General features: G+C 35.3%; 1 pseudogene across 1 annotated transcript; it reads right to left on the bottom strand.

Annotated features, from left to right (window-relative positions):
- Positions 1–1,800: 1,800 nt before the first annotated feature.
- Positions 1,801–2,544, bottom strand: LOC100405580 (translationally-controlled tumor protein-like; annotated as a pseudogene). The gene has a single exon (XR_013530628.1). The product of XR_013530628.1 is annotated as a translationally-controlled tumor protein-like (transcript).
- Between the last annotated feature and the right edge of the window lie 23,399 nt (positions 2,545–25,943).

Genomic DNA, 25,943 nt, shown 5'->3' with positions numbered 1-25,943 from the left:
AAATGATTGCAAATAAAAAGTATAAGCAGAATGCATTCACAGCTCTTTAGAGTGAATTCTACACATTATCTTTTTAAAAATAAGCTTCACATTTGATTGAGTTTTGTCCTAAATTGTATTCCTCTAACGTATTTATTATATTTTCTATTATCATTTGAAAAGACATTTTGAATTTTGTGTTTTCTATAAGACTGCAAACACCTCACTCTTAAAGTGATAGTTGTTTCAAAGGTTCTTTGATAAAAACAAAAACAAAGCTCGATATTTATTATATTACTGCTTAGGAAATTGCTGTGAAACTTTATTACCTCACCCAGTTTCTGACAGGAATCTATCAGCAGCTGAGCTGTGTGTGTGTGTATGTGTGTGTGTGTGTGTGTGTGTGTTTACTGCATTTTAGGGTTTGGGGTACATGTGAAGGACATGCAAGATTGTTGCATAGGTACACACATGGCAGTGTGATTTACTGCCTTCCTCCCCATCACCTATATCTGACATTTCCCCCATGCTATCACTCTCCAACTCCCACCACCTGCTGTCCCTCCCCTATTTCTCCCCAACAGACCCCAGTGTGTGATGCTCCCCTCCCTGTGTCCATGTGTTCTCATTGTTCAACACCTGCCTATGAGTGAGAACATGTGGTGTTTGATTTTCTCTTCTTGTGTCAGTTTGCTGAGAATGATGTTTTCCAGGTTAATCCATGTGGTTTTAGCTCAGCACGTGTAACAAGATCCCAGTTCTCCTGTGGAGTAGCAAGGATCTCAAGATCTAACTTCAGCTTCAGAATCTGCTTCCATGATCACCCACCTGATTGTTGGCAGGTCCCAGTTTCACAGGCTCTGCCTGAAAATACTAGTTATTCACTACATGATCCTCTTCATATAGCTGCTCCAAAAATTCTGGCTCATTTCTACTGGAAAGAGTAATGAGAGATGTAGAATCACAGAAAAAGAGAGAGAAGACCAGCAATATTCTGCCGTATCCTATTTAGCACATTGACAAACCCTGGTGAAACATGATAAGGGAATATTTAAAGGTGTAAATGCCAGGAAAGGAATTTTTGGAGGTTATATTAGAGGCTATTATTCCAGTCCTTCTTGGCTTCAATTATTTTTGTTTCTCCCATAGGTGAAATGCAATTACTTCCTTATAAAATCACTCCTAGTGTCTTATCCCATTACAGCATCAGCTCAAATACAAATCTACATCTATACCCAGTACAGTAGTGAATGAGGCTCCTTCATACAGTTTCTTAAATACAACCCTTGAGTACAGTTTTCCTTGATCTACGAAACTAACATGACAAGATAGCTGCTCTTAATACACCCAATGTAAAATGATGTGATTGGCATAGATAATATGTTTTAAAGAGGAAGAAAAAAAGTAGTCATTTTTGCAAAGCTACATTTAAAATTCTAAAACTCAGCCAGTCACATGCTGTAAATTCTGTAATTATATCTCAAGACCGACAAATAATTGTTCCGGGCTCTTGATTCCACCCTGTGAGTTCTCCTTCCTTTTTAATGAAAGGTAGCATGGGTTGCTTTTCATTCACTTGCTGTCAGTAGAATTTTGTGGGACAAAAGCCCTCTTTTAATTTTGTGTTATATTTGTTCTTTTCAGTTCAATACGGTATCACATCTGAATCTGGAATTTCTTTAAAAAGTGTATAAATCTCGTTAAGATCTGTACCATTAGATAAAATCCATGTTCATAATCTCTTCTTAGGGATGAGACCTTCTTTACTTTTCATTTCACCTGGGAAGGCTGAGGGACAGTGACCTTGTGCTTCTTTTTATTTATTTTTGAGTTTGAATGTATTTTATTTTTAGAGAACCTACATGACATGTTTTTCTTAAAAACAATGCCTCCACTCCAAATAAATCACGGTCAAAATAAATGAAGAGCTCAAGATCACATCAGTCCCATTTGTCTTAAGTCCTGGTGTGTGGATGACAAGCAGAAGCCAGTTATGACGACAGGCGATAGATCCAAAGTAATTGCCAAATTTGTTAACATTTTTCCATTTCTAAACCATCCTTAAAGAAAATCATATATGGGGTCACACCATCCTCACGGTAGTCCAATAGAGCAACCATGCCATCTGGATTCATGTTTTCACCAATAAAGAACTGGTAGTTTTTGAAATTAGCAAGGATGTACTTGATTTGCTCTGCAGCCCCTGTCATAAAAGGTTATACTCTTTATGGTCTATGTTCTTCAAGTTTGCCTTTGATGGATTTCATGTAATCTTTGATGCACTTCTTGTAGGCTTCTTTTGTGAAACTTGTTTCCTGCAGGTGATGGTTCATGACAATATGGACACCAGTGACTACTGTGCTTTCGGTACCTTCGCCCTCGGGGCCTTCGGCAGAGGCATTTCCACCAATGAGCGAGTCATAAATGTTACCTTCTGTCCTACTGACCATTTTCCCCTCCACCTCCAGGCACAGCCCGTCCGCAATCTCCCGGATCTTGCAGATGTCAGAGAACATCTCATCGTGGCTGATGAGATCCCGGTAGATAATCATGATGGCGGCTGACTGGAGAGGACTGCGGCGCTAGCTCAGCAGGAGCTCGGAGCGAGTGCTGTGCAGCCAAAGCGGCACTGGGGGGGTGGGGGTGGGGCTTGTGCTTCTTAAAAGCTCTACTGTTTTTAAGAAAATATGAGGCACACATTTAATCTCCTTAGAGAGGCTTTTGTCTGATATACAACCTTTGATTTTTCTGAGGTCTCCACCAAAGATGTTTTAGTCACATCTTCAGCTTTATATTTTGTCTGTATTTTCCTAGAAGTGTGTCTAACTTTTATCTTTCCTCAGAAAGCTATCCTCCTTTGTGAAATGAAAACACTAAAAATTTTCAAAACCATCAAGTGTTAATACTTTGGTTACCAGTCTTTGTTTTATCTCCCGCCTCTGATATTACTATAAGCAACAAGAGGAAACCAGGGAGCATGTTCAACACTGGCATCTCTGACATCATTATCTCGCATTTCTGAAGGTCAGAAGTCAGAAATGTGTCTCAATGGGCTAAAATCAAAATGTCAGAACAGCTGCATTTCTTTCTGGATCCTCTAGTGGGAAATCCATTGTCTTGATATTTCCAGATTCTAAAAGCTGTTTGTATTCCTTGGCTCTTGGCCCCATTGAATATTCTAAGCCATAAGTGACTAATCCAGTCTTTCTCACACTAAGTCACGCTAACATTGAATGGTCTTTCTTCCTAGTTTACTTATAAGGACCCTCGTAATTACAGGATATTGAAAAATAATTTGGGATAATCCCCATCTCAAGGTCTTTAACTTAACCACTTCTGAAAAGTTAGTTTTGCCATGGAAGATATATAGCATATTCACAAGTTCCAAAGTTGAGAACATAGGTATCAATGAGAGGCCATTATTCTGCTTACGATAGTTCACATTTTGGACTCCAAAGATTCAGTTTCATCCCACATGCAAAATGCAATCACCCCATAACAAAATCTCCAAATTTTCAACCAACGAATGCATAAACTTAAATCCAAAATCTCATCTATGTCTTCTCAGCTCAAAGTCTCAAATTTACTCTGTAAATCAACTAAATCAGGTATGAATGAAGCTCTGGATGCAATCCATTCTGGGACAGAATCCCATATGTGGCTTGTGAGACTAGAAAACAAGTTATCCACTCCCAGGATACAATGGTGGATGGGGATAAAATAGCAGTTATATATATTTCCTTTCAAAATGGGGGAAAAATGAAAGAAAGGCAAGCATTGAACAGTCGAAAATTTTGAAATCCAGTTGGGAAAATGACACTAGGTCCGAAGACGTGGTAATAATATTCTTTGATTCCTGGCTCTACTTGCTCAGAGGATGATACCTCTTCCGTTGGAGCCATCTTTAATTTTTAAGAAATGCGGCACATGTTCTCAGGTAAGTAATGTTATCCATTTCATGCTTGTAGAATTTTGGGATCAACATTTTCTTATTATCTCATTATTTCTCTGTCTCTTTCTGTCTCAGCTGGTAGAGTTTTTGCTGGTAAAAAATTTTCAAGACCCTTGTAAGTCGCCTAAATTCCTGGGAATTCCCTCTATTAGTCAAGACATTATCACACAGGTATTTTCTGAATTATTAATTTATTTTCCTGGCTTCTTTCCAGATACCTGTGCTTTCTTTGATTCACTAATATATTTCAAGAGACTTTCATGTGAATAACACTGTAACTATTAGTTCCTTCTTTAGGTACTAACAAAAAGCTTTCCAGTCAAATGCTACTTTTAAAGTATGCTTTCTTGACAGTGAACTTCTTAATTTATTTTGCAATCTGAATAAGCTCAGAATTTCTCAAATCATCGAGTTTTGGTTCTTTCTACTTCATGGTTCTTCCCTCAGTGTATGTTTTTTCTCCCACATTTTACTGTAAGAGCTAGAAGCAACCAGATCACATCTTTACCACTTTCATTGGAAACCTCTTCAGCTAACTATACAAGTTCTTTTACAAAGCTTTGTTTCTGCATAATTGTAATACACTATTCCACTAAGCTTTCTGCCACTATATAGCAAGTATCTCCTTTCCTCCAGTTTCCAATAACATATTTCTCATTTCTCACTGAGCCATCAATAGCAACAACTTTAATGCCCATATTTCTAACTGTAGTCTGCACACAATAATTTAAGAATTCTCTAAAGTGATATATGATTTCTGTACCATGATCATCAGTTTCTTCTGAAGTTTTACCAGCAAAGTCTGAAAAGGATTGTATTGCAACTAACAGTCAACACAAGCCAATCTAAGCTTTTTCAAGCATGATCTAAAACAACATAAAAAACTTATAATCTTATAATTCTGGAGGGCAGAAATCCAAAATATGTCTCACTGTGCTAAAATCCAAGAACAAGCAGGACTTCCTTCTTTTCTGGGGGCTTTAGGGCAAAGCTTTTTGGGTTTTTGTTTTGTTTCATTTTTTGGGTTTTGGTTTTTTCAGCTCCTTCTTCCATCTTCAAAACCAGCCATGGCCAGTCAAGTCTTTCTCATGATGCATCACTGACACTCTTCTGCTTCTCTCTATCACTATTCAGGAAGACCCTTCTTCTTCCTTTGTGTCCACCTGAATAGTTCATACTAACCTCCCCATCTCAATATCCTTAACATAATTACACCTGCAGTATTCTTTTTGCAAGCACTGTTCTAGATATTAACACACAGTCATTTTTGAGAGGGAAGATTATTTTGTGTACCAGTTTGCTAGCAGTTCTCTCATAAGATCAGTGGTTTTATTTGCTCTTTTGTTTTTTACTTGCTTTTAAAGTAGTTCTTTTTATTTATTTATTTATTTATTTTTAACTAATTTATTTTTTAAATTATACTTTAATTTATGGGGTACATGTGCAGATCTTGCAGGATTTTTACATAGGTGTACACTTGCCACGGTGGTTTCTGCCTCCTGTCCCCTACATTAGGTGTTTCTCCCAGCGTTATCTCTCCTCAATCTCCCCAACATCAACTATCCCACCCTTACCCCCAACCACCCAAACAAATTCTACTGTGTGACTGTTCCCTCCCTGGGTCCATGTGTTCTCATTGTTCAACACCTGCCTATGAATGAGAACCTGCGGTGTTTAATTTTCTGTTCTTGCATTAGTTTGCTGAGAATGATGGTTTCCAGCTTCATCTAAGTCCCTGAAAAGTTCACGAAATCCACCTTTTTTATGGCTGCATGGTATTCCATGGTGTATATGTGCCACATTTTCTTTGACCAGTCTATCATTGCTTGGCATTTGGGTTGGTTCCAGGTCTTTGCTATTGTAAACAGTGACACATAAACACATGTGTGCATGTGTCTTTATAATAGAAAAAATTATAATCCTTTGGGTATATACCCAGCAGTGGGATTGTGGGGTCAAATGGTATTTCTATTTCTAGAACCTTGAGGAATTGCCACACCATCTTCCACAATGGTTGAACTAATTTACAATCCCACCAACAGTGTAAGTGTTCCTATTTCTCCACATCCTCTCCAGCATCTGTTGTTTCCAGATTTTTTAATGATTGCCATTCTAACTGGCATAAGATGTCATCTCAATATGGTTTTGATTTGCATTTCTCTAATGACCAATGAAGATGAGCATTTTTTTCATGTTTGTTGGCTGCATGAATGTCTTCTTTTGAAAAATGTCTGTGCATATCCTTTGCCCGCTTTTTAACGGGGTTGTTTGGTTTTTTTTTTCTTGTAAATTTGTTTAGTTCTTTGTAGATTCCGGATATTAGCCCTTTTCAGAGGTGTAGGTTGCAAAATTTTTTTCCCATTCTATTGGTTGCCAGTTCACTCTAATGATGGTTTCTTTTGCTGTACCAAAGCTCTGGAGTTTAAGTAGATCCAATTTTTCTATTTTGGCTTTTGTTGCCAATGCTTTTGGTGTTTTAGTCATGAAGTCCTTCCTTGTCTATGCCTATGTCCTGAATGGTATTGCCTAGGTTTTCTTCCAGAATTTTTATGGTGTTAGTGCTTATGTTTAAATCTTTAATCCATCTGGAGTTATTTTTGTATAAGGTGTAAGGAAGGGTGCTAATTTCCACTTTCTGTCCATGGCTAGCCAGTTTTCCCAACAGCATTTATTAAGCAGGTAGTACATTCCCCTATTGCTTGCTTTTTTCAAGTTTGTCAAAGTTCAGACTGTTGTAGATGTGTGGCGTTACTTTCTTCGTTCACTGTGATAAAACCTCCTTCCTATGCAGCATCCTCTCAGCCATTCTTCACCCCTGGGACTTGAGAAACAAGGAAAGTTGAAGCAAATGTGAAACTTGTGCTGCATTCAGAATTTTGAGGAAAAAGTTATTTTTCTCTGAATTAGGAGTTTGATAGCTTCTGCTAGCATCAATGGAATTTTGGAAGTTCCATTGTTAGCTTACAAAGCAGACTAAAATTTCAAATGTGTCACAGTATATGACTGTCTTAGTCTGGTCAATCATTTATGACTTAGTAATTAACTTTAGCTAATTATGGTGGTGCTAAACTCCCTGCCATTACTTTAAAACAATCTTCTTTCTCTAATTTCTAGTAATGTTTGTCCCACTTTTTTTCAACCCTTCATGCACAGACTTATCCAAGAGCATAAGACTTTATTAAGAGCTTCCTCAAAGCACTTTGGGCTTTCACCATAATTCTGCTCAAGGTCTAGTTTCTAGTTTCAAACTCTCTCTATGTTTCAAGTTTGTTTTCTTGCATCTCACTTTTGGTTCCAAACAGATATTTTGGTTCCAAAAAAAATCAGCTTTCTTTTGTTGAGTAATTAATTATTTTAAAGTCTAGGAGCTTAAGGCAACACATACTTCTTTTCTCTTACGGTTTCTCAGGGTCAAGATTAAAATTCTTGGAGTAGTTTGGGTGAGAACTTCTGGCTATGGAAACCAAGAGACTGCAGCTAAACTGTTAGCTGGTGATTCAGTCACCTCAGAGCTCAAATGAGGCTTGTGAACCTGTTTGCAAGCTCCTTCATATGCGTTTTGGCAGATATCAGTTCTTTGGTGGCTCTTGGCTGTCACAGAGTGTGTGATGAGAGCAACAGTGCGAGAGAGAGAGAGCACATGAAATATGAAAATATCAAATACCTGTATTTTACAACCTACTCTTAGCAGTGACGTATTTTACTTCTATAATACATTATTTGATATCCAGACCAACCATAGTACAATATGGGTGGAAATTATTTGGAGTTAAGATAAGTGAGGGCTTTGTTGAAGGAGGGGCATTATCAACTGTATTCTTCAATATTATTATTTTAAAATTAGCCTTCTTTGTACATACAAAATATTGATATATATATATATAGACTATTTATTTTTATTGTACTTTAAATGTTTTTTATTTTTTATTGTGTTTTAAATATTGATATTTTAAAATAATATGCAGAAAGCATTTCTATCTATCAAATGTATTTTGTTACATATCTAAGATAAAAGAAATTATATTTTATACTTATACCAAGTAAATTTTTAAACATTTATGGTCGTAAATAAATATTTTAATAGCACATTTATTTATCTGTATTAGTATATTTGCATATGGAATCATCTAAAATTCATTCATAATATTAGACAGAAAAACCTGACTGAAATTCTGAATAACATAAGTCATGGTCCACAAGAATGATCAGTATTTGTCATTGGCTGGGTGACCGTGAACATACAGCTTCATCTCCGTGATGTGGCCCCTACTCATCTCTCCTACCTCATCTATTCTCATCTCCCTCCACCAGAGACACACTCTGTCTTCCTTGCTAATTCTAAACTCAATAGATGTATCCTGGACTCAGGACTTCTACTCTAGCTATTCCTTCTACCTGCAATCCTCTTTCACAGTTATCCACATAGTTTCCCACTTTACTATTTTCAAATTTTTGATCAAGTGAGATCTTCTCAGTGAGACTTTGCCAAATTAGAATTTACATTAACACAATACATAAAGCTAATTTCTGATTTCTGCTTTATTTTTTGCATGTACCTACAAGCCTTTGTAATATTGTGCACCTTATTTGTTTTTTCATTTTTATTGTCTGCCTCCCATACTAACCTGTAATTTCCACAGGGCAAGGTTTTTGTCTATCATCTTCTTTAGTCAAGTGACTGTGGAACATAGAATACCAACTGAAACTGTGATAATCCAAAGAAAACTGCTGAAAGAATGAGTAAATATATGGGGCTTCTGGAGGTAACAGGCTGGTGCATTAGTCAGCAGGTTGAGTAGTGCATACTGGATGTTCCCTTTGCCTGAATGAATGAGTTGTTATATTAAAATATAAGAAAGTGAACTAAGTTAGAGACTTAGGTCATTACTGAATATATTTGGAAATACTGCTTTTCTTCTTGGTTGTCACATTGAGAGCTATAAAGGGACGTAATACTGTCCTAGATGATCATGACAGCTTCAATATTCTTGTTATCAATTAATATTAAGTGACCATTGCTGAACTGCACAAAATAATATTAATGGTTTAAATTTTCAAGTTGTTCCATGAACATTTTTAGCAAAACTTTAAAGCAATGGACCAAAATTATGTTCTATAGTGACATGAAAGGCTGTATAATCCAGTTGAATTTGGCTTTCCTGTGGAGCTTGAATTGTTACTAAGGTTATATGATAATAAACTCTATTTTTTCCTATTGAGTGTCACACCAATGTATGTATATATATGCTTTTTCAGTTAATGGGATTTTTATTGTATTTTATGGTAACATTTGCCAATTCCATATTTGCTTTACTCAAAGCTAGATCAAAGGACTTTTTGCTCTCTGATCTCCAGTTCTTCAAACATACTTAAGTGACATTTCTCATTACTTTCTGAAAATACCCAAGGTAAGGCAGAGTGTCTGCAATATAATACAGAATCACTTTGTGCCAAAAAAGACAGTGGCTAAAATTATTAATTTCATATTTGCCAGAACTGTTGTCAGCAATTCTGTTATCACTTTTTTTTAAATGCTCAGTTCATACGATATTTGAATAATATTTTATCTTCTGCCATTAGATTCTGCTAAACATTAAATCAATTAACAACAGGCTTTTCAAGCTAAGCTCTTGTATCTTCTGGAGACTATCAGACTAAAGGAAAGTAATGAGTGTACTGTGACTTAATGCTTCTTACCCTGAATTCTGTTTCAATCAGATAAGCTTTGACTATTTCCATTCCGTTTCTTGATACTTCATATAAAATTTACTTGAATAAAATGAATATTCCTTTGGGTAGAAAAAATATTAAAAACTAGTTTACAAGCTGTATTCTCATGTCTCTTGCCTCAAAAAGGTATATTACTAAGTGTAATGTAATGAGGTGTCCGTAACCCGAGAGTAAAATACATGTCCACCCAGAAACTCATGTGACTTTATTTGGAAATATGGTTTTGCAGATATAATTAGATAAGGTGAACTCATATTGACTTTGTGGGCCTGAATTCAACAATAGATGACCTTATAAGAAAGCCATGTGATGACTTAGAGAAATACCAGGAGAATTCCATGTCAGAGGTGAGGCTAACATCTCTACAGCCTAACACTTTACAGAGGTAAAGAAACATCTGTAAGCCAAGGAATGTTAAACAGGGCCCATAAGCACCAGAAACTAGTAAAAGCCCAGGAAATATTCTTCCCTAGCTCAAATGTCACAGCTTTGCTGACACCTTGATTTTATAATTCTAGTCTTGAGAACTATGAGAAAAAGGTTTCTATTATTTTAAGCCACCCTATTTATGGTATTTTGTTGTATCAGACTTGGGAAACTAATACACTAATATTGATCTATGAGAAATGTGTTTTGAATGATTATTTCAACATACTTTGAAATTCTATGTATTTTCCATAATGCATAAATTTCTGATGTACACATTCTTTTGAAGGCTTGCCAGGTTAATGTCACAATTAGTTGTGATTACCCCAAAAATCAGCCTTTTAAAAAACTTAACATTCTTAAATGTTTTTCTTGACTTACCTTGTATCATGTGTTCTATGATTCAAATTATATGTATTTTTAGATTAATTTGGTTATATAATTATAAGAAATAAGACAGTGTGACATGTCCTATAGAACATCAATTTGCATATGATTCTATAATGAAGAAAGGAAAAAATGAAGATATTCCAGAGATAACAGGGATCTACATTATATTCCCTGACTTCACTTGTTTTTCCCTTTAAACTTGCATACGCCCTTTAACATATCACTCATGTGTGTCTGGGTCATATGAGGCAACCAACATAAATTAATTGAATTCATGGAGCTAGAGAGTGAAATGATGGTTGCCAGAGGTTGGAAAGGGTGGCAAGGATGGAAGGGCAATGAGGTGATTGTTAATGAATACAAATGAATAATACTACAAATAACTAATAATAGCTAGAGAGAATGAATAATATATAGCATTCAGTAGGACAACAAGATAACTATAGTGAACAATAATTTATTCTGTATTTTAAAATAACTAAAATAATGGAATTGGAATGTTCCTAACACAGATAAAGTATTCAGGAGATCAACTACCCTGATTTGATCATTACTCATTGTGTGCTTGTATCAAAATATCACATCTACCTCAAAAATATATACAACTATTTTGTAGCCATAGTAATTACATTTTTTTAAACCCTGTAGAGAATAAATAAAGTCACATATTAAGGGAAAATAATTGAAACACCTTCAGGTGACAAAGAGTTTTATCTAGAATAAATAGAAATTTACTTCAATTAAAAAAAATTCTTAAGTGACAAAAACATTTTAAAAACAAAAAGAAATAACAAATACAGAGAACACCACAAAGATATTCCACAAGAAGAGCAACCCCAAGGCACATAATCGTCAGATTCAACAAGGTTGAAATAAAGGAGAAAATACTAAGGGCAGCCAGAGAGAAAGGTCGGATCACCCACAAAGGGAAGCCCATCAGACTCACAGCAGATCTCTTGGCAGAAACACTAAAAGCCAGAAGAGAGTGGGGGCCAATATTCAACATTCTTAAAGAAAAGAACTTTCAACCCAGAATTTCATATCCAGCCAAACTGAGCTTCAGAAGTGAAGGAAAAATAAAATCCTTTGCGAACAGGCAAGTGCTCAGAGATTTTGTCACCACCAGGCCTGCTTTACTAGAGCTCCTAAAAGAGGCACTACACATAGAAAGGATCAACCAGTACCAGCCATTCCAAAATCACACTAAATGCTAAAGAGCATCAACATAATGAAGAATCTACAACAACTAACAGGCAAAACAGCCACTTAGCATCAAAATGGCAGTATCAAATTTACACATAACAATATTAACCCTAAATGTAAATGGACTAAATGCACCAATCAAAAGACACAGACTGGCAAATTGGATAAAAATCCAAAACCCACCAGTGTGCTGTAACCAGAAAACCCATCTCACATGCAAGGATACACAAAGGCTCAAAATAAAGGGATGGAGGAAGATTTACCAAGCAAACGGAGAGCAAAAATAAGCAGGAGTTGCAATTCTCATCCCTGATAAAATAGACTTTAAAGCAACAAAGATCAAAAGAGACAAAGAAGGCCATTACATAATGGTAAAAGGATCGATACAACAAGAACAGCTAACGATTCTAAACATATATGGACCCAATGCAGGAGCACCCAGATACATAAGGCAAGTTCTTAATGACTTACAAAAGGACTTAGACTCCCACACAATAATAGTGGGAGACTTTAACACTCCACTGTCAATACTAGACAGATCAACCAGACAGAAAATCAACAAGGATATCCAGGGCTTGAACTCAGACCTGGAGCAAGCAAACCTGATAGACATTTACAGAACTTTCCACCCTAAATCCACAGAATACACATTCTTCTCAGTAACACATCACACCTACTCTAAAATTGACCACATAAATGGAAGTAAAGCACTGCTCAACAAATGCAAAACAACTGAAATCATAACAAACAGCCTCTCAGACCATAGTGCAATCAAGTTAGAACTCAGAATACAGAAACCAACCCAGAACCTCACAGCTTCATGGAAACTGAAAAAGTGGCTCTTGAATGTTGACTGGATAAACAATGAAATGAAGACAGAAATAAAGAAGTTCTTCGAAACCAATGAGAATGAAGACACAACATGACAGAACCTCTGGGACACATTTAAAGCAGTCTCTAGAGGAAAGTATATAGCAATAAGTGCCCATATGAGGAGAATGGAGAGATCCAAAATTGACACCCTATTGTCAATATTGAAAGAGCTAGAGGAGCAAGATCAAAAAAACTCAAAACCCAGCAGAAGACAAGAAATAACTAAGATCAGAGCTGAGCTGAAGGAGATAGAGACACGAAAAACCCTTCAAAAAATCAATAAATCCAAGAGCTGGCTTTTTGAAAAGATCAACAAAATAGACAGACCACTAGCCAGATTGATTAAAAATAAAAGAGAGAACAACCAAATAGATGCAATAAAAAATGATAAAGGGGAAATCACCACAGATTCCACAGAAATTCCAACCATCATCAGAGAATATTACAAACAACTCTATGCACATAAACTAGTAAACCTGGAAGAAATGGATAAACTCCTGGACTCCTGTGTCCTCCCAAGCCTAAACCAGAAGGAAGCTGAAACTATGAATAGACTAATAACAAGGTCAGAAGTCGAGGCAGCAATTAAGAGCCTACTACACAAAAGAAGCCCAGGTCCAGACGGGTTCACAGCCGAATTCTACCAGACACACAAAGAGGAGCTGGTACCATTCCTTCTAAAACTATTCCAAATAATCCAAAAAGAGGGAATCCTTCCCAAATCATTTTAGGAGACCAACATCATCCTGATACCAAAACCCGGCAGAGACCCAACAAGAAAAGAAAACTTCAGGCCAATATCCATGATGAACATAAATGCAAAAATCTTCAATAAAATATTGGCATGCCGATTGCAACAGCAAATCAAAAAACTTATTCATCATGATCAAGTAGGATTCATCCCGGGGATGCAAGGCTGGTTCAACATATGCAAGTCTATAAACGTAATTCACCACATAAACAGAACCAAAAACAAAAACCACATGATTATCTCAATTGATGCAGAGAAGGCATTTGACAAAATTCAACAGTGCTTTATGCTAAAAACCCTCAATAAACTCGGTATCGATGGAATGTATCTCAAAGTAATAAAAGCTATTTATGACAAACCAAGAGCCAATATTATACTGAATGGGCAAAAACTGGAAGCATTCCCTTTGAAATCTGGCACTAGACAAGGATGCCCTCTTTCACCACTCCTATTCAATATAGTACTGGAAGTTCTAGCCAGAGCAATCAGGCAAGAAAAAGAAATAAAGGGTATTCAAATAGGAAAGGTGGAAGCCAAATTGTCTCTATTTGCAGACGACATGATAGTATACGTAGAAGACCCCATCGCCTCAGCCCAAAATCTCCTGAAACTGATAAGCAACTTCATCAAAGTCTCAGGATATAAAATCAAGGTGCAAAAATCACAAGCATTTGTCTACACCAATAAGACTTAAAGAGAGCCAAATCCAGAACGAACTGCCATTCACAATTGCTACAAAAATAATAAAATACCTTGGAATACAACTCACAAGGAACGTAAGGGACCTCTTCAAGGAGAACTACAAACCACTGCTCAACAAAATCAGAGAGGACACAAAGAAATGGAGAAACATTCCATGTTCATGGTTAGGAAGAATTAATATTGTGAAAATGGCTATACTGCCCAAGTAATTTACAGAATCAACGCTATCCCCATCAAGCTACCATTGACTTTCTTCACAGAACTGGAAAAAAACCACCATGAACTTCATATGGAACCAAAAGAGAGCTCGCATACTCAAGTCAATTCTAAGCAAAAGGAACACAGCAGGGGGCATCACACTACCGGGTTTCAAACTATACTACAAGGCTACAGTAATCAAAACAGCATGGTACTGGTACCAAAACAGAGATATAGACCAATGGAACAAAACAGAGGCACTGGAGGCAACACAACATATCTACAACTATACAATCTTTGATAAACCTGACAAAAACCAGCAATGGGGAAAGGATTCCCTGTTTAACAAATGGTGTTGGGAAAACTGGCTAGCCATGTGCAGAAAGCAGAAACTGGACCCTTTCCTGCCACCTTACACTAAAATTAACTCCAGATGGATTAAAGACTTAAACACAAGACCTGGCATGATGAAAACCCTAGAAGGAAATCTAGGCAAAACTATCCAGGACATAGGAGTAGGCAAGGACTTCATGAACAAAACACCAAAAGCATTGGCAACAAAAGCCAAAATAGACAAATGGGACCTAATGAAACTCCACAGCTTCTGCATGGCAAAAGAAACAGTCACTAGAGTGAATTGGCAACCAACAGAATGGGGAAAAATTTTTGCAGTTTACCCATCTGACAAAGGGCTGATATCCAGAATCTACAAAGAACTCAAACAGATTTACAGGAAAAATCAAACAAGCCCATTCCAAAGTGGGCAAAGGATACGAACAGACACTTTACGAAAGAAGACATATATGAGGCCAACAATCATATGAAAAAAATGCTCATCGTCACTGGTCATCAGAGAGATGCAAATCAAAACCACATTGAGATACCATCTCACGCCAGTTAGAATGGCAATCATTAAAAAATCTGGAGACAACAGATGCTGGAGAGGATGTGGAGAAAAAGGAACACTTTTACACTGTTGGTGGGAGTGTAAATTAGTTCAACCATTGTGGAAGACAGTGTGGCAATTCCTCATGGCCTTAGAAATAGAAATTCCATTTGACCCAGCAATCCCGTTACTGGGTATATATCCAAAAGAGTATAAATCGTTCTACTATAAGGATATGTATACACGAATGTTCATTGCAGCACTGTTTACAATAGCAAAGACCTGGAATCAACCCAAATGCCCATTGATGATAGACTGGATTGGAAAAATGTGGCACATATACACCATGGAATATTATGCAGCAATCAGAAATGATGAGTTTGTGTCGTTTGTAGGGACATGGATGAATCTGGAGAACATCATCCTCAGCAAACTGACACAAGAACAGAAAATGAAACACTGCATATTCTGACACATTGGCGGGTGATTAAAAATGAGAACACATGGACACAGAGAGGGGAGTACTAAACACTGGGGTCTATTGGGGGGAAAAGGGGAGGGCCAGTCGGAGGGGGAGATGGGGAGGGATAACCTGGGGAGAAATGCCAAATGTGGGTGAAGGGGAGAAAGGAAGCAAAACACACTGCCATGTGCATACCTATGCAACTGTCTTGCATGCTCTGCTCATGTACCCCAAAACCTAAAATGCAATATAAAATTAAAAAAAAAAATTAATCAGAGCTCACCTGTCTTGGTTATTCAGGGCTTAGCTGTATCACCCAATTAGGGTTTGACTATATCTACCAATCAGAATTCATGTGTTGACCAATCAGAACTAAGCAAGTTTGAATCTCTCATTTGCATAAGTAGACCTGATTGGGAACCTGGGTGGGAAATTTGGCTATAAAATTGGTGTGGTGGCTCAGCCTGTAACCCCAAGACTTTGGGAGGCAGAGGTGGTTGGATCACCTGAGATGAGGAGTTCCTGACTAGCCTGGCCAACATGGTGAAACTCTGTCTCTACTAAAAAGACAAACATTAGCTGGGCATGGTGGAGGGTGCCTGTAATCCCAGCTACTTGGGAGGATGAGGCAGGGGAATTGCTTGAACTCAAGAGGTAGAGGTTTCCGTGAGCCAAGATTGCGCCACTGCCTTCCACTCTGGGTGACAGAGCTAGCCTCTGTCTCAAAACAAACAAATAAACAAACAAACCTGAACTCTCCCTTTGTTCTCTGGGTCACACCTTCACTTTAGATGGAAGGCTATGTCTTTCCTGTTTGTAGACTTTTCAAAAAAATAAAATATTTTTTCTCCAAAAAAAAAAAAAAGAGAAAAGAAATAACAAAAGAAAAGGATGTAGAACAACTTTAAGACTGATACATTCTTGGTGGGATTTAAAAATGTAAAAATCACTTTGGAAAATGTCTTGATATATTTTTTATAAAATTTATTTTCCCTTGTCATATTACCTAGCAATTCTAGTTTTCTATTTATCCTATATAGAAGTAAATACTTAAGTCTGTCCTTTTTTTTGTACAAAACTATTTACTCAATGTATGTTATAGACGTTTAAAGCTAGAAATGACTCCAAATATCCATGAATGGGTGAAAAGCCACACAAATTCCAGAGTATTTATATAATAGATGAATCACAAATTGTTTTGCTAAATAAAACAAGCCAAGAAAAGGAGTATGTAAAATATCATTCCACTGTTTTTTTTTTTTAGAATGCACAAAACTAACCTACATTGAGAAAATCAGATAAACAATTGTCTGAATTAGTAGGTGTGAACACCTACAGTTGATTGAAAGTAATTTTTATTAAAGCATGAAGGGCTTGAAGATATCTAGACTCATGGGCAAAGTCTCTTACAGAGGAGAAACTAAGGTTAAAAAAAAATAAAAACTTAGCATGGAAAAGTTAATGGAGCCTCAAATTTAAGGAAGCTTAGATAAAATTTTGAAATTTAAGCAGTAACAGGAGAGTTAAGAAAATTAGGCTAATATTTTTGAATCTTTCACAAAACTAGCAGTGGAGGAAATTCTAGAACTACGAAATTAGACAGGTTAACTTTAAGCATTCTTCTCTGATTCTGAGTAAAATGTAGTCAAAAATATGAATAAGGATGTAACTCATGCAAAATTATTATTTTAAAAATTAATAATAGTATATGTTGGAATTATATCCTTATAATTAAGAAGAATATATTCTAAAGATATGCCAATTGAACATAAAACACCGTAACCTGACAGTATAATTTTTTAAAAAAATAGGAGAAAAAATGAAAACAAATTGTTATAAAACAGCATAAATATGGAAATAACTAAAATAAAAGAAAATAATTTTAGGAATGAAGATTTTACTCTGAGTGACATAAAAACAAACAAAAGCAAGTCATATCCTATGTGAAAAAGATTCAATGAAGAAAGAAATTAATTTTAAAAGAAATAAAATTAAAAGAAATAAAAAGAGAAAATTAAAATTAAAAGAAAATTTTAAAATAAAAGAAATAAAAAGAGAGAAAACAGTGATTTAAGAAAGAAGGTCTGGGTGCGGTGATTCAGGCTCACACCTGTATTCCCAACACTTTGGGAGGCTGAGGTGGAAGATCAGGAGGTCAGGATTTTGAGACCAGTCTAGTCAACATAGCGAAACACTATCTCTAGTCTCTACTAAAAATACAGAAATTAGCCAGGCATGGTGGTAGGTGACTGTAATCCTAGCTACTTGGGAGGTCTAGGCAGGAGAATCTCTTGAACCCAGGAGGAGGAGTTTGCAGTGAATTTAGATTGGCGACTGAGCAAGACTCCTACTTAAAAAAAAAAAAAAAAAAAAAGGACAAATCCGAAATTACATTTTGAAAGGAAACATGGATTTATTGGAGAAAATTAATTATGAACAGCCGATACTGATACAGATTCCAGTTTAGTTGACTTGCTGTGTCTTTATTGCCGCTGTGGCAAATTGCTACAGACTTCCCAACTAACACAATTTGTTATCTTTCACTTTTGGAGGTCAAATTTTCCTTCTGGAAACTCTAGGCAAAACTCTGCATCTTCACTGACTTTTTTAGCCTCTGGAGTTTCTTCACATTCCCAGACTTGCAGTCTCATATTATTTCCCTCTCTGTCCCCATCATTACAATTCTTTCTCTCGCTCTGATCATTCTTCTACCCTCTTGATAAGCACCCTTATGATTACATTGTAGCCACCCAGATAATCCAGGTTAACCTCCCCATCTTGAAATCATTAACATTATCACATCTGCAAAGTCTCATTTTCCAAGAAAAAATTTTCATAAATTCTGGAGATTAAGAGATGCATGTCTTGGGAAAAATAATGGTGTCTACCATGGATTATAAATAAAGAAAAGACAATGCTTTGGATATCCAGACCAAACTGAAGCCATGAAAAATAAAAGGAATTATAAAATGTAATCAGATTATCATCAGACTTTCCAAGAGTAACACTCAGGCCAGAGAGAAAGAGAAAAGTATCTTTTTAACCGTCAATAAAATATATATGAGCTACAGATTTATTTTCTAATTAAACATATTTCAAATATAAAAGCCCCTGAAAAACTCTCATATAGTATTTTAAGCATTCATAGAATGAGACTTTCAGAGGTTATTAAATATGCTTCAAACAGTCAAAATGACTTGAGAGACATCAAAATATATAAAAACTAGTATATAACATTGAATATATATATTCATATATATATATATATATATATATATATATACACACACACATGTAGAACTAAGAATACTTGGTATAAGAGATATAAAATACATTTTGATGGCTATACATCTTATGATATCCTTATAACTGTAAATAGAGAAAGCACACAAAAATAAACAATTTAAATGTAATTAAAACGATTTAAAAAGGATACCTACATAGGGTAGAAGAGATAAGCAGTCTTCAGTGCTGAATTGCAATTCAGTGCCAGTTCCATGTATTGCTCTGTCAATTGAAAATGGCTTGAAACAATAACCAAAGCTGCATTAAGAAGTATCCCTGGTTACTAGATTGCCACAATGAAATGTCATTTCTCACTAAAACAAAACAGGGCTTCCTGAAGCATAGTTGATCCACACACAGGTCAGAAAGCTCCCAGTATGTGTCAAGAACATCTTCTCATACCCATTGACAGAGCCATGTCCGAAGGACTTAGAAGCCAATTTGAAAAGGTTTCCACTATCCAAAGAAGGAATAATTAGGGATAAATAAGGAAAAGCTTGGTTACAGATTGAAACCCATCAGATACTTTTAAATATATAAAATTGCAAACAATAATAATAATAATAAAGTTATAAACTTTGGACAATGCTAGAGACCCAATTCATTCTTTAAAAAGTTAGTGCTATAATTTGAATATGGTTTGTTTGGCCCCAAAAATCTCATGTTGAAATTTTGATCCCCAGTGTTGAAGGTGGCACCTAATGTTTGGATGCAAGGATGTGTTTGGCTGCAAGGAGATCCCTCATGAAAGGCTTGGTGACATTTACATGGGAGTGAGTGAGGTGTCACCCTTAGTTCCTACAATATTTGATTGTTGAAAAGAGCTGACACCTCCTCTTGTCTCTCTTCCTTCCTCTCTTGCCACTTGATTTCTGCACCCCCTTTTCCTTGTTTTATGAGTAGAAGCAGTCTGAGTCCCTTGTCAGAAGAAAATGCTGGTGCAATGCTTTTTATATAGCCTACAGACCTGTAAGCCAAATAAACCATTTTTATAATAAATTACCCACCTCAGGTAATTCTTTATAGCAACATAAGCAGATTAAAGCCATCAGTAATTAAAAGAAAAGAAGAGATGGAATGCTTCTTTTGTAAGGATGAAACCACTGGTAACCAAATGATAGATGTTTCTTTTTTCAGTCAAACAGCTGAAGAAGAAATCATAAAATGATAATATCATCATTTTTCAAAACCTATTGAAAAAATTAATCCCTAGTTTTTGAGCAATAAGAAATGCAAAAACTATAAAAAGAAAATAAGAACTACTAAAACTATAAAAAGAAAGAATTATAATATATGCCTCCTGTTGAATAAATTGCCACCTGTAAATTAGACAAGCAAACAAAGCGGATCTTTAATTGTGATTAAGTCTCTTAATTTAATTATAAATTTATAAAGAGTTACACTAACCTATACCATGTAGATATATATGAAGGAAACTCTACAGAAAAATCAATGCAGTGCTTTTCAATAAGTTAATTGCAAAGAAATCTAGGCATAGTTCATTTAGACAATTAAAATATATTTTCACATCCATGCAGTACTGCTAATAATAAAGTTGAAAATCATTTTCTGTGGGTCTACTTGTCAAGAAATACCAAACACTGAAATGATCACAATCCTTGATACAATCATAATGTTTGTTAATTTTTTAATTGACAAAGATGTGAAGAAATTGGAATCCTTATACACTGGTGGCGAGAAAATAGAATAATGCAGCCAATATGAAAAACTGTAAGAAAGTTCTGTGAAACATTAGAAATATACCTATCATATGTTCCAGATATCTCACTTGGGGGTATTTGCCAACAGAAAGTGAAGTCAGGGTCTTAAAAATATTTTAGCACTCCCATATTCACCGTAGAATTATTCACAGCCAAAATTTGAAACAACTTACATGTCCATTGATAGATTAATATATTGTTAAAAATGATATACACATATAATGAAAGATAATTCAGTCTTAAAAAAAAAAGAAATCCTGCCATGTGTGACAACAGGGATGAACTTTAAGGACACTGCACTAAGTGAAATAAGCCAGTCAGAGGAGGTCAAATACTGCATCATTCAGTTTGTTGCAGGCATACAAAACAGTCAAAGTTATAGAATCAGAAAAAAAATTGAGATTGCAAGAGGCTGGAGAAGGGAAAACAAGAAATTGTTACTCAATGGCTACAATATTTCTGTTATACAGTATTAATAATTTCTATAGATCCATTCCATGACACAGCACCTACAATTAACAATACCATATTGGCCCCTTTAGAGGATATATCTCATTTAACTGTTCTTACCACACACACACGCACACACACATATACATATCGCAAATGAAAAAATACAGACACAGACACAAAAGAATAAGGGAAGGACTGGGCCTGGTGGCTCAAATCTGTAATCCTAGCACTTTAGGAGACCAAGGCAGGAAGATCACTTGAGGCCAGGAGTTTAAGACCAGCCTGGCCAACATGGCAAAACCTCATCTCTACTAAAAATACAAAAAAATTCACTGGGCCCGGTGGCACGTGCCTGCAGGCCCAGCTACTCGGTGGCTGAGGCAGGAGAATCTCCAGAACTTCTGAGGTGGAGGTTGAAGTGAGCTGAGATCATTCCAAAGCACAACTGCCTGGCCAACAGAGCAAGATTCTGTGTCAAAAAAAAAAAAAAAAAAAAATTAACTACGTTAATTATCTTAATTGTGGTGGTGGTATCAGGGGTGTATGCAAAGCCTAAACTCATTAAACAGTATATATTACATATGTGCAATTTTTACATATAACTTATAACTCAATAAGGCTCAAAAAGAAATCTATAAAAAACTATTTTAAAAATTTCTAATCAGAAATTATGAATTATAGACTGTAATAAATATATATAGTATATTGTGTATTTAGAGTATAGAGCGTAATGAGAAACAATATAGGTATATTGAACTTAAAAATGTATCACATGCTTTAAATTAAATTACCTTCTCAGTAACATCTTAAACACATTGAAAAAATGAGTAATATCATTTTCAATGAGAAACTTCAAAACATGCTATATATGAGGTAGGATTTTCATTTTGAAAGTTTGCATGTGCCTAGAAGCATGTGTAATTATAATCAAATATTTAAGAGATTAATTCAGAGTGCACACCCTTGTTGACCATGAATGAAACACAATGAGAGATTCTGGAAGATTTCTTCCTTGCCATTTCTATTTATTCTAAACTCCTTACTATGGAACTTTCTACGTAGACAGTTTTGACTCTTTTTTTCCTTTTTTTTCTCTCTTTAGCACTTGTCATTATGTTATTGATGTTTAATTTTCCTGTTTTTCTTGCTTATAGTGTCATTAAAAGTTCTATGAGGGCAAGAATTTTTCTCTATTTGGGTGATTGATGAATCTCTAAGACTTAAAATAGTGTGTGTAACACAGTAAAATTATAACAAATATGTATTAAACCGATAGATACATGATTCAGTCTATTTATAATTCAGAGTATCATTTTTAAATGTATATATAAATCTCAGAGTAATGGAAAACTTATATACATTACAAATATCCTTAAACTTATGTCAACAATTACTTTGATGATCATAGAAATGACCATGTTTTGCTCTTCTTTCAATTTTTACAGACCTTGACATTTTTTATATTTCAACATCAATAATATTACTTTTAAAATGTTAAATTGAGGTCTGTACTCATGCATTGGCCTTTCGTAACCCAGTTTTATTTTTTAAATAACCTCCACTCTAGCCAGCTGGTTTTCAAATGTTACCCTCATATGAAAAAATTACTGTTGACATGCACCTTGTATTTATTTTCAACTGGAGCTGAATTGTATCAAAGAAAATCTCATGTTTCCCATTTATGGCAGGAATGTAACAGACTAAATACCACTTGTCTAAAATGTTCCCTGGTTGTGTTGTCCCACTAAATACATTTACATTGAAATCCCAACTCTTTTTAACAGAGAAAATGAGAACTGTGCATTTTCTATTGTTTGACAAGGACATGACATTATGTGTTCAATGTAAGTTTGTGAACTGCATATTCTAAAACGGGTTTATTTTATAATGATTAAGTTTTCCTTTCAAATACATCTTTGCTGCTTGGATTAAATAACTGCTAATGTAGGAAATCACAGTTATTTCAATAAAGAAAACTCAGCTATTGTACAAGTATACAGAAGCACACTCCATTAACCTTTCTGTCCTTGAAATCAGACTGATATATTGTGCAACTTCAATTAGCTTGTCAAATAAATGCACTGCCACTACAATTCTTTTCTTTAGTTCAGTTTTAGGAAACCAGGTATGCCAAAAACAGAATAAGCATGACAATTTTCTTCTCTGGGAAAAATCTCAGGCAATGCATATTGAAGTACTATTTAAAACTGAGGATATTTCTTTATCAAATGTAACATGAATGATAATAGACATGGTCCCTGATTTGACATTTCATTCGGTTTTTCTTTTAATAATGAAGATCATGAAGCCCATTTAAAATGAAATGAGGATGGTATTTTCAAGATGTTGGCTATATACAAAGCAAAAACATGACTAGATTTTTGTTTCTTGTAGCTAAATAACTTAAATTGTTGGCCATGCACATATAGAATAACAAAAATATAAAAAATGGAATAATATATATCATTATATAGATATAGCTATAGAAATCATATATCCAAAGATGTATCCATAGACATATTCATATCTACCTATCAATATCTAAATAGGTAAATAGACATATACATATCTATCTATATCTATTCATATTCATGTGAATATATATTTATTCATATTCATTTAGATAGACATATTCAAATCTATCTATCTATATCTAAATAGATAAATAGACATATACATATCTATCTATATCTATTCATATTCATATGAATACATATTCATCTATTCATATTAATATAGATAGAAATATTCATATCTATCTATCTAGATAAATAGATATGTATATGTCTATGGATACATCTAGATAGACAGATATGAACATGTCTATGGATATATCTATATAGATAGACAGATATGAATTATTCAAATGATAGAAACATTTAATTTGCCATCATTAAAAATGTTAGCCTATTGTTTGGATATAAATGTATTTCTCTTCATTGTCAATTTACATAAAATACAAATAATAGCAAAAATCTTCATCTTCTTTTATTACAGGCTTGAAACTTGTGTAACTACTGTTTACTTTCAACAATATATTTGACAAAAATACAAGTACTCCTCATGAAAAATAATCACAATTATTTTACAAATATGCTTCAATATATTTTTACAACAAATCAAATATAATTGCTTAAATTTTTATTGCAATACCCATATATTATGGTAAACAAAACAAATCTACCCATTAAAATATATGTGAATGAGCACAAATATTTAGACTATAATCAAAACTTGAATATCTTAAATATAAAGAATTACAAGATCAGGTTTGAAAACAGTCATCAACTCTATTTTTTTTTCTGTCAGTATAAATGCACAGTTTTAAGTTCAAAGAATTGCCTCTTTAATGGAATGAAGCCATTTATTTTCTAATGTATATTAATATGTCAATAATTTAAGTTAGTTTTCCATCTTTATCCTTCCCGACGTCACAGTCTTCCTCATCTCTTTAGATATGATCCAGTATTTATGTATAGTTTTCAACTTTTGGTCTTACCTGATACTAGTTCTCTTTCTATTTTGGGTGACAAACAAATATCAATGATGAAATTGAATTCAATCTGTAATACAGGTTAGGAAAAAATATCTTGGTTATAGTAACATGTAGAAGTTTTATAAGTATATATTAATTCATCTGTGATAGGGTTATATCTACAATTTGATGTTTTAATATGTATCCACAGTGTACTCACATTTATTTGGTTTATAGACATGAAGTAAATAAAGGGGATACTTGTGTGATCAGATACCTACCTGCCAAAAGATGTATCTATTGTGTTCTGTTTTATTACAGAAATAATATATTTAACAAACATTTCAAAATAATCTTCAGAAGATCTGGGGCCTGAGAGCAATTTTAAAAAGAAGGACACTTTCTTTGACTTCACTTCTGCAAATATTTTGAATTAAAAAAGCAAATAATGTGTCAACCAAACTGATTCACGGCTGCACAAGTGGTGTACTAGCCTGAGTTATCCAGAAAGTAGTGTCTTAGGCAGTGATTCATACGATACTGTTTTATTAGGGAACACAATCTCTAAGTGGGTAGTAAGTGATGAGGGGAATGGAGTGAGAAAATTAGGTCATTGTTTTTCTAGAGTCCTGACCCTTACTACTGATTACATGATCCCTCTAAACCAATAGTTCCAAACTTTTTTTTGCTCCAGAGACTGGTTTATTGGAAGATATTTTGTTCCACAGTGGGGTGGGAAGATGGTTTCAGGATGACACTGTTCTATCTCATCATGGGGCATTAGGTTCTCATAAAAAGTGCACAACCTAGATCCCTGGCGTGCACCATTGACAAGAGGGTTTGCACTCTTATGAGAATATAATGCTGCTGTAATCTGACTGGAAATGAAGCTCAGATGGTAATACTGGCTCACCCACCACTCTCCTCCTGCTGTGTGGCTCAGTTCCTTACTGGTCACAGGCAGTAACATTCTATCACCCAGGGGTTCAGGACCCCCGACCTAAATGATCCAAGAAACCAACTAAACTAAACGGCATGTCTAAATTGTCCATGGATGAGAAGTGAGCAAAAACTTTATACTTTAGCATTCATTAGCCAAAGTTTTTTTTTTTTTTTTTTTTTTTTTTAGAGCCTGTGGCCTTTATTCAGGCCTCCATGACCAAATGCAGTCAGAGACAAGGTCCTTGCCGAAAACAACTCCAGGGGCTGGGACTCTTGCGTCCCCTACCGCAGACACTTTCCTGTTGAGGCGGAAGTGTATAAAGTGCTGGTGTGTGACCATCCTCTGGGGAAGACTAAAGGGGAACGAGCCCAAGGGGTCCTGAGGAAGGGCAGGGCAAGGCCTGGCTCCCAGAGCACTGGGAGGGAGGGCCCGGGCCACCATCTTGGGGCTGGGAAACTTCAATGCAGTCCTGGGCAGGAGGGAACTGAGAAGAAAGCCATCAGCATGGAGCCT

This window comes from Callithrix jacchus, chromosome 21 (genome assembly GCF_049354715.1).
Source record: "Callithrix jacchus isolate 240 chromosome 21, calJac240_pri, whole genome shotgun sequence".
Lineage (NCBI taxonomy): Eukaryota > Metazoa > Chordata > Mammalia > Primates > Cebidae > Callithrix > Callithrix jacchus.
This window is presented reverse-complemented; position numbering and strand designations above follow the sequence as displayed.